General features: G+C 44.8%; 1 protein-coding gene across 1 annotated transcript in view; it reads right to left on the bottom strand.

Moving 5' to 3' along the window:
• The window catches only part of LOC107108709 (beta-1,4 N-acetylgalactosaminyltransferase 2-like), a 75,591-nt gene that overhangs the window by 22,152 nt on the left and 42,501 nt on the right, over positions 1-10,938 (bottom strand). The gene's annotated exons all lie outside the window — the stretch shown is intronic.

Below are 10,938 nucleotides of genomic sequence, written 5' to 3'. Positions count from 1 at the left end.
CCCTAGAGGTTCTCTTCCGGAGCTCCGAACCTGAGAGCTCCCCCCCGACTAGAGCCCTGGCCACGCTAGAGAGACGGAAGATAGGCGGATTTTCCAGGCGCGATCTCACCACCACATCTGGGAAGCGTAGAGCTCCCGTGGCTCACCCGAGGCTTCCTGCCGAAGATACGGGGTAAAAAACTAGTACCTCCGAGGTACTAGTTTCTGGTAATCGCGGGGTAAGGGCGGGCATCTGATCGCGTTTCCGGTGGCATCTGGCACCCGCCCATGTCCCCTTGCAAAAAGGGTTTTTTCCCTAATTCTCCATGGATGCGCACAAGCACCCAACGGAGCATGCGCATACTTTGGTGTACAACCCCCCCCAAACCTGTTTGCCGCACCGCACCGCTTCTTTGCTGCACGGCAGAATTGTCCTATAATCAGCACCTCCCCCTACCCATGGGACCTCCACTGAACCTCCACAGGAGGTCTGATCACGCAACCGCGCGTTATTTAGCCCCAGGGCAAACAGCCACACCTCCCCCCCCGCAATATCCAGCCCGTGTGACTTTATTTAGACACACTGACACATTGTTGCTGAAAGAAATCTCCAAGACAAACAAGAACAAAGTCTCTAAGAATATAAGCTTCTACTAGACTCTGTTGCCCGTTCAAAATATTATAATTTGTATAAACAACCAAATTTACCTCAACTTCTCGTCCCCTGCCCTATTCCTAACTCAACTGTGCTTGTTCAATAAAATCAACCTTTCTGTTTGAAATTCACTACGTATTAAGTGACATTTTGAAAAGGGATTTATAAGAGGGCTCCTGCTGAGGTGCAATAAATTTCTGGCCTGGGCAAAAGCCAAATAACTTCTCTATCACAGGGTGGGACATGCAGAAAGTTATAATTCTATAATTCAAATACGCTACTAAGAGGCTGCTCAGTCAGAGTTTTTGTCTCACAAAGAAGAAGGAGGGGTCTGTCATACCTGCCATCATTCGTATTAGCATTTCTGTGTACAGCATTTCCACTGTCTACATTGCGTTATTTCAGTGGAATTCAGATTTCCCCCCCAACATTTTGTAGAATTTTTGACACATTTTAAAACAATGTTGAGGATCAGGGCTGTATTTACTGTTCATGCATCCAACAAAGTGGGCTCTGAGTCATGAAAGTTTATGTCACAAAAAATCATTAGTCTAATAATAATTAATTAATTATCATATGGCAAAGTGTGTAGTAGAGCTCTGACAGAAACTACTCTTTTTCAAGAACAGCTGTGCCAGAACTATGGCATACCCAAGGTCATCCAGCAGGTGCAAGTGGAGGAGTGGGGAATCAAACCCGGTTCTCCCAGATTAGAGTCCGCGCACTTAACCACTACACCAAACTGGCTCACACAACCAACACCCCCCCAAAATGCTGGGAGTCCAGATTGGAAAGACTTTAAAGATTATTTGGAGAAATATTGGGATATAAAAAACAATTTATTTTGCTTTGACAACTTTTAAAGTGGGAAAGACATTTTAATTTAAACATACATAGATCAACAGAAAAAAAAATACGTTACCTGAGAGAACTATATATTATTAAAGAATTGGGAAAGGAGAAAAAATGTGAGAATGTATTAGAAGTTTGAGCACTGTGGGAAGTCAGAGGAGGGGGGAGATTGGGACAAAAGGATATGTGATCATTTGTTATACGATGTTTGATCTTACTTATCCTAATAAAAAATGTTTTTTTTAAAAAAAAAATGCTGGGGAGTCCAGTGGGGGAGAAAATAAGGCAAAAATCTCCTGAATTCTGGAGCAATGGGACATCATAGTTTAGCCTGGAAATGATGTTATGCCATCATTGCTATGACATCTCCCAATGACCCCGTTCCCCCGTCTCCATCTAGGTGCCAGCCACTGAGTAGCAACCAACTTACACATCTAGCCCCACAGTTATCCTAGCTCCCATGGGACTGAGTTATGTCGGACACAGGTAGGGCCTGACCTATGTACTCTGTAATGTGTAAAGAAGCAATTAGGGTTCATTTCTTTTTAATTTCTAGAGACCTTGGAGCAGAAACCCAGCCCTGAAAATGTGAATTTGAACAGCACACACTAGAAGGCATTTGCCATGGGCAAAAATTGGAAAAACGATTTATCAAGAATAGGTTACAGAAAATAGGAACTAGTATCTAAGTACAAGTGAACAATACTAATTTGTAGAGAAGGGCAGACTCATACTGCAACACTATGCAGTTACCCCAGTCTAAGTCCTATTCATAAAGGAGGAAAGGAGAATGATGTAAGCCAATCTGGATCCCTGTTGGCGTATAAATTAAGTAAATAAATGCATTTCTGTGGGCTTGAACCACAGGATTACACTTTAGAAGTGGAGCTCGCGAGTTTGTGCAGGGAAAAAAGCCACAGCATCTTCCCTTTTAATTAATGCATCTTTGTGTAGAAAATGACAAGAAGGTCATTTTTCAGGTTGCAGTTGAGAAAAATTACTCTGCCCTCTGGGCTGTAACCAACATTTAAGACGGATCTGCTACATTTCCAGGTTAAAAAAGCATGAATAGGAAAATCATTGCTTTTGTCAAAACCAACAGAAATCTTTGTATCCCTATTACCAAACTTAAGGGTTTGTTTCTCAAACCCCTCATCCAAACATTTGAGAGGGCTTCCAATGGAAAATATCACTGTTTTTAAAGTAACAATCAATAAAATCAAGCCGTGCATAATACAACAGCTGCATAAAACTATTAAAAGCATAAAAAATATTGTGCTGGTCAGCATTAAAAGAGTAAGCAGCAACAATTAATTTATTTCAACAGACATGTACAAAAATGAAATGAGAACACATGTTTAAATCCAGAAGATTATAGTCATGTATGAATGCCCTGTATAAAATAAGCTATGTAGAGAAAGTTCCTCAGGAAACCAGAAATAGAATAAAGAAAAAGAAATAAACGTCCGTGGGATGACCCAATTAAGTATAAGAGCAAACTCTTCAGTCTAAATACATAAACAGTAAACAGCTCAAACACTATAGAGTCCACAACATATAAGTCCATGCAAAAGGTCCAAAAAGGATCCACAAAAGGAAGACCAGACTTAGCGGTAAGAATGTCATGTAGAAATTGTTAATTTATTCAAATAAAAGTGGTTTCCGGATTTCTTATTCTCCTCTTTTCTAAATATTCTTCTTCAGATCAAAGCATTACTCTTTAAGCAAAATAAAATTGTTACAAAACATACTTGTTGCAAAATAAAATGCCTAAATCAGGGGTGTCAAACATGCGGCCCGGGGGCCAGATCAGGCCCTTGGAGGGCTGCAACCCAGCTTGCAAGGCCCTGGCTGTTTCCGGCTTCCTTTTCCAGTTCTGCCGCTGCTACTACATCACAGCTTACTTTACCAGACTCTCTCAGTCACACAGGAGATATATATAGGCAAGCCTCTCCTGTGCGATTGAGAGAGTCTGGTAAACCACTGGCTGAGGCTCCTCCCCCCCTCCCCCCAGGGGAAGAGAGGGAACCAGCCAGAGCTCGCTTCTGGCCAGGCTGCCTCAATCATATTCAGGAGACAAAGGGAAGCCTTCCTTTCCTTCCACTGTCTGAGAAACCTTCCTGAAGGGAGGCAGGGAGGGAGAACGAGTGAGAGCTTGCTTTGCCTCAATCACACGGCAAAAACACCAGGCACCTTTAAGACCAACAAAGTTTTGTTCAAGGTATGTGCCTTGCTACAGTGTGTTTGTATTCTGTTGGGCTCCTTATGCTGTGTGTGTTTTGTTGGGCTCCTGCCAGGGCTCTCCTGGGTGCAACTGGGTTCCCTCCCCATTTTCACGTGTTCATGCCCTCATGATCCAGTCTTTCTCAGTAAGAAAACAATGTGAAAGTTAATTGTGTTTGCCTGTGTCCTTTATAAAAAATTATATCTCTGCCACCTGGCATTAAATTGTATGACACACATGGCCCGACCCAACGAAGTCTCATTTATGTCAGATAACAAGTGAGTTTGACACCTCTGGCCTAAATCCCCTAATACAAGTCAACCTCTTATACAGCGTCAATTTCTATGTCAGTTACACTTGCTACTGCTTAATTTCTACACAGGCAGTGCAGGTCCTCCCAGACAGCCTCAAGAACATTCTAATAGCACAAAATATTGAGCTTACATGCAGTGTCTGTGCAGTAATTAATGTAATGCAATGAGTTTATTTTGGTTATAGATTAATCTTTTGATCTGAAAACAAATATTTAGAAAATAAGAAACCCAGAAACCTCTTTATCAACATGGCTTTATTTGAATAAATTTACTTCTACTCTACATTCTCACAACTGAATCTGGTCTTCCTTTTGTGGACCCTTTTTGGACCTTTTGCATGGACTTATATATTGTGGACTCTATCTGTTTGAGCTGTTTACCATTTACTGTTTATGTATTTAGATTGAAGAGCTTTGCTCTCATATTTAATTGGGTCGGCCCACAGACGTTTATTTCTTTTTCTTTTTTATAAAGCACAGGGCATGTGCAAATGTGTATTGTGGGAATGCACCCATATTTGTGTGCAGGATATGAGTATTTTCACATTAAAATACTTCTTTTAGTTACTATAAATGTTAGGCAAGCAAGCATGGATATTTTTCAAGATCTCCAAATTACTTTTTACCCCTTTTTAAGCCCTCTGCTATACTTAATGGCTAATGCTAGCTCTTGCTGAAACATAAAGCACATTTTACTAATTTAATACAAGGGGTAAACAGACCACAAAGTAATATAAATTACAGGATCTTACATGTTCCATTAAGTGTGCCATTATCTGTCAAGAAAAAAACCCTACCCTTTATTGAGTATTTCCCATTGGCAGCATAGCAACATATCAGTATGGGGGGAAATATAAGACCATATAGAGTTTAGACAGTCTGATCTTCTGTTTAGTTTACCATGTATGTAGCACTGGGATAAACACCACTCCATACCATCAAAGTATGCACGGCAATATACAACCACATATACATACACATAGGGATAGAAATTAGATAGGGGCTTGAACCAACACAGGGCAATCGACATTACTAAAGTTAAGGAGAAAGCCTAAGGAGTTGTAGAGGATTGTGAAATCCTTGTTTTCAGTTTCTGCCCTTCAACTTCTCCAGGTCAATTTGGCCCCACTTTTCTGTTTAAACGTTTTACGTACTTAAAAGGTAACAGTTATTGGCAGAGTATGCATATTACACTTCACTGGTTGCTGATTAGCTTCAAGGTTCAATTCAAGGTACAGGTTATCACCTGCAATTCAAGGTACAGGTTATCACCTGCAATAAGACTATGTGGCCTTAGATCTCCATACCCGTAACACTGCCACTCCACGTACACTTCGCTGGTGCAGCCTTGCTAATCGGAACAAAGCCTTCTGAAGGTGCTACCCTGCTAATGGGTAAAATCAGCAGCTTGCCTGTACCTGTGTCTCTCTAGCCCTGTTGACGTTACAGGAAACCCCTGAACATCCTACATGCACACAATTACATTCCATTTGTAAGAAGGAGCCAACTTCTATTGACTTTACAAATGAAACTGGGGACCAGTACTTGCATTAACGTGGGGTTTCAATCACATGTTCAGCTGTGCATGTGTGGAAGGTAACATGAGATTTAGCCAGCACAAGTATAAGAGAAAGATCAAGTGTACACTGTAAATGGCTTGTATGAGTGTTTGCTGTAACTTGTGAACGGGACTTCTCTTATGGCTCCCACCCAGTGGAATGGCCTGCTTGACAATGTTTGGAAAGGTTCCCACGTGGCTATCGCTCTGCAGAAAATGGAACTGTTCAGGACGGCATTCTTAAAAAGTGAATAAGACTATAGTAAATATCTGTTATATATTTGAGATAGTGTCAGCACATATCATGCTGGTGGACATTGAGGGTTTTTTTGCACGTTCTTTAGTTTTGTAACCCACCTTTACTATTCTGTTTATTGTATGCGATACCATCTTTCGCTGTTTTCTTCTCCAGTCTCATAACCCCTGCACTACTGTCTGCACTTTATTGTATTACTGTCTTTATTATACTGTGTTTTTTGTCCAATGTTCTCTAATTTTGTTTTATGTATTGTACTATTCTTCCTGGATTCTTTTTAACAGGAATCTGTCAATAAGTGTCAGCTGTATATTAACCTTAGGACACCCTATATTTTACCATGTTTGTCAGTCTGCTCTGATTTATATCCCGATGAGATAGTTACATCTTTACTTGTGAGTAAAGACACCCCCCTCCCCAAACCCCTAGCCATTGCAAAAATTTTCTACTCCTTTTGTCTCTTGGGTAACAAATGATTAATAACAACTATTTACTGCTCAAGATCGATGTATTGTAGAGCCAGGGCCGGCTCTATCACTAGGCCAGCTAGTCTCTGGCCTAGGGTGGAGCTTCGAACAGGGTGTCAACTGCCCTGTCGCCCCCCCCAAAAGCCCCAACCGTCCCTGCCCAAAGCCACTGCTACTCATCTCGCGGCTTTGGTCCCCTGGCTGCTGTGCCCATCACTGATTCGCTGCCACCACCCTCTGAGCCAACTCAGGGGGATGGCAGCAGCAGAAGCAGCGGGGATGGTCAGGGGGGGCGGGGGGCGTCCTCCCCGCAGCGCCCAAGCATGCCCAAGCCCTCCTCAGCAGCCATGGTCACCGCCTTGCCCGCCGCTCCGGCACCCTCCGTGCTCGCTGCAGTGGAGTGCCAAACGGGAGCTCGCGCCATCCGCCAGGCAGGGCCTTGCCTCTCCCACTTGCTCCCTCGCCCCAATGCAGCCACCTGGTGGCCGTACGGCAACCCGCCACCCAGAGCCCTGGCCCCCACCCCACCCACCCCGCCGCCACACACGTGCATGCACACACACACACCCAAGAGGCATGGCCACTGGGGTGTGGGAGGGGAGAGTGGTGCCTGCCACCTATTCCCTTCCGACACCAGGCCAGCAGTCCGGGGTGGCAGGAGAGGGGGGGCGCGAAGGGCTCCGGGCCAGGCTGTGCAGCCAGTGCGTCACGTGGCTTCCGAGGAGGCAGGGCCCGCGGCAGGTGTGAGACAGGCGGCCAGCTGGGAGGTCTCCAGGCTCCACCGGGAGGTTGGCATATGAGGGGGGCGCCACGCGGCGGCCTCGCCTAGGGCGCAGAAACCCCTCAGGCCGGCCCTGTGTAGACCTTTTATTGGATTAAAGGAAAAGTTGTAATCTGCTACTGAGAGTGGGAAAAGCTATTATAAACAAAGCAGTCAAACAAATAATTATCCTGAGCAAATGAATGCTCATTCTTTTATTCACTTATTCCATGTGAGATTTTCATAGAATCACAGAGCTGGAAAGGGCCATACAGGCCATCTAGTCCAACCTCCTGCTCACTGCAGGATCAGCCCAGAGCCCAGACTTTGGGGGGCATTCCTGGAGGGGGAGGGGACATCCCCAACACAATGACATCACACAGGAGTGATGTAATCACGTTGGGGATGTGCCTGAATCCCAAGCCGCGAATTTGCCACTTTGAATACAGGCATGCACCCCCCTCTCTCAAAAAGCATTTAAAGGGTCCCTGTAAATGGTTTTTTGCACACCTGAATCCTAAACTGCAAGTTCACCACTTGGTGAATTCATCCCTTAAATGCTTTTTGAGGAACAGAGACCATATGCACCTGAACTCCAGTGGCGAATTCCCGACTTGGAGTTCAGGCATGCATCCAGTGGCCACCTCTCTCCCTCCCCTCCCCTCCTGCAAGATTTAAAGGGCCCTCCAGCTGATCGGCAGGCTATGTGCTCCCGCCAATCAGCTGGAGGGCCCATTAAATCTCACAGGAGGGGAGGAAGAGGAGTGGCTGTGGGCAGTGTTCCCTCTAAGCTGAGTTAGTGTGAGCTAGCTCACAGTTTTTTAGCCTCTGGCTCACACGTTTTTCTCTCAGCTCAGGAAGGATGGCTGCAGAACACACTAATTTATGCAGTAGCCAAATCACCTGCTCACAACTTTAATGCTGGTAGCTCACAAAGTAGAATTTTTGCTCACAGGGCTCCACAGCCTAGCGGGAGCATTGGCTGGGGGTGGTCGCACTTGGGGGTGGGGCTTTCCCCTGCCGGTCAGCTGACTGGTGGGGGGCAGGAGCCCCCAAAATCAGGGAATCCCTTGCCCCCACCTGGGAACTGGCATTCCTACTCTCACTTTGTTATGCTGCTTCAGACCAAAATGGCTACCCACCGGAATATGACTGCTGTAATCTTAAAATGGGCAATGGGCAGTGCAAGACTCTGTGCAGCTCCAGATTGCTGCTGAGCGGGGCTTCCTGTGTTAATGAGCAGCTGCTCATGTGTCCTATATGTCCACAGCCCTTACCCTTAATACCGGTTCTCCACAAGGCTGTGTGTTGAGCCCCTTGCTCTATACCCTCTACACACAGGATTGTACCCCCACCCACCCCAGTAACACCATCATCAAGTTTGCTGATGACACCACTGTGGTGGGGCTCATCTCTGGGAATGATGAGTCTGCTTATCGGGATGAGGTGGAACGGCTTTGTGTTTGGTGCAGGGAAAATAATTTGATCCTCAACACCACCAAAACCAAGGAATTGGTAGTGGACTATAGGAGGAACAAAACGGACATCCAGCCACTGTTTTTTGTTGGAGAACGTGTGGAGAGGGTGGCTACTTTTAAGTTTTGGGGAGTGATTATTGAGCAGAACTTGACCTGGAGCGCTAACACCACTGCTCTGGTGAAGAAGGCCCAGCAGAGGCTCTTTTTTCTCAGACTTTTAAAGAAAAATAACTTGAGTGAGAAAATACTGATGTCTTCCTATCGTTGCTCAATAGAGAGCATTTTAACATACTGCGTCTGTGCTTGGTTTGCCAGTTGTACGGCTGTGGATAGGAAAGCAGTCCAGAGAGTTATCATCACAGCCCAGAAGATTATTGGCTGTCCTCTCCCATTCATGGAGGAATTGTATAGTTCTCGATGCTTGAAAAAAGCAAAGAACATTTTGCAGGATTTGTCACACCCTGAACACTCCCTGTTTGAACTGCTGCCTTCGGGTAGAAGATATAGGACAATTAAAACAAGGACAAACAGATTAAAAAACAGTTTTTATTCGAGAGCTATTATTGCTTTAAATGCTGTATGAATTGGAATTTGGGTGACATTGGTGGTTTAAGTTGCAATGTGAACCTTAAGGGAGTTATGGGATGGTTGTGAATGGTTGTGTGAGTGTATATGAGTATGGTTGTAGATCACCGAATGATTGCATCTTAATTTCGTTGTACTATGTACAATGACAATAAAGTATATTATTATTATTATTATGTGTGCACCTTAGAGGGAAGACTGGTTGCGGTAGAACAAAATTAGCAGCATCTAAAAGAGCAGCAATGTTTTACAGCACACAAGCTGCCATGAGTCGAAACTCAGGGACTCACAAAACCGTGTTCCTTGGGAAATGTTGATGGTCTTCAGGTGCTACTGGTCTTCAAATTTATTCTTTTCTTTTTTCCCCTTAAGCCAGAAGTTCCTCTATTCTAAAGCAATCTGTCGATAGAAGCTGCCCTGTCACATGTTTACCAGTCTGCTTTTGGGTGGTTGGGTTGTTGTTTTTTTTAAATAAGGGCGGCTGCACTCACAGATTTCCAATCTGGCTATAGCTTCATAAACTCTTCCCATTTTATAGCCAGGATTCAGGATGTGACAAACCAGATTATCTGACAGATAAGAAAACTAACATCCTGAACAAATCGACATGGGGCTGAAAGGCTGGTGGTTAAGGAAGTCCTCTGTTTGAGAAATGCCATCCTGAACCTGATGTAATATTATGGCCTGGGGGAAGAGAAATAGTAGCAATATTGCAACTATCTCCCTGGGCTTCTCTGGGCTTGTTTACCAGGGGAAGAAGAAACGGACAGTGCTTGTTGTGCCTGTGTCCCCAACCAATGGAGGGGATAGTCAATACAGTCCCAGGTCTTGAAAGTGCCCTGAACTCTCTCAGTGTGACCACCTCGTTGCCGATCCCATGTGTTTTTATTTTGTTTTACTTCATTTATACCCCATCTTTCTCCCCAACGGGGACCCAAAGCGACTTAACACCATTCTCCTCGCTCCATTTTATGCTGACAACAACCCTGTCAAGTCGGTTAGGCTGAGAGAGTGTGGCTGGCCCAAGGTCACCCAGTGAGCTTCCGTGGCAGCGTAGGGATTTGAACCTGGGCCTCCCACATCCTAGTACGACACTCTAACGACTACAGCACAGGGGCTATCTTGTGTTTACCGTATTGTCCAGAAACCCTGTACACAATTTATTTATTTATTTCCACTTCCAGTTTGGCGTAGTGGTTAAGGGCGTGGATTAGAAATTAACCAGTTTCTAATCTACAAGAGGACTTGTCCTCTTATCCCATGACTGCTGAGTTTACTTAGGAGCCTTTGATGAGGAACGTTCTCTAAAGCTTTCTGGAATTTGGTAAACATCTACTGGGTCACCCTTCTCCACATGTTTGTTCACCCTCTCAAAAGTACTCCAACATCTTAAAATGGCATATATTGCGTTCCATTCTTCTTTCAATAGCGACAAGACGTCTGTTCTCTCACACAGAGATCCGAGGCAAAACACAACTATTAGGCAGACTTTTGGTGGGGACACACCTTGACATAATTACCCTTCCTATTTACCACACTGGCCTGTCTAATGTTACCCCCCCAAAAAAAAAATGCCACAGAAGCACCAAAGCCCTATTCAGAAGATCCATCTGCCCTTTCACTGACCTTGCAGGGAGGGAGAATGGGAAGAAGTGTGGTGTCCCTGCCCCCCCCCCATCTCAGCAGTGTTTAGAAAGGAAGGGCGCCTACAGGCAGACTCTTCCTCCACCCACGGGTACCGTGACCACGAAGCAGCGATAGTGTGGAGGCGGAGAGTAGGGTCAGTGCTCCTTTAGGAGAATTAGTTCGTA

The sequence above is a fragment of the Gekko japonicus genome, unplaced genomic scaffold (assembly GCF_001447785.1).
Source record: "Gekko japonicus isolate JY-2015 unplaced genomic scaffold, Gekko_japonicus_V1.1 scaffold240, whole genome shotgun sequence".
Taxonomy (NCBI): Eukaryota; Metazoa; Chordata; class Lepidosauria; order Squamata; family Gekkonidae; genus Gekko; species Gekko japonicus.
This window is presented reverse-complemented; position numbering and strand designations above follow the sequence as displayed.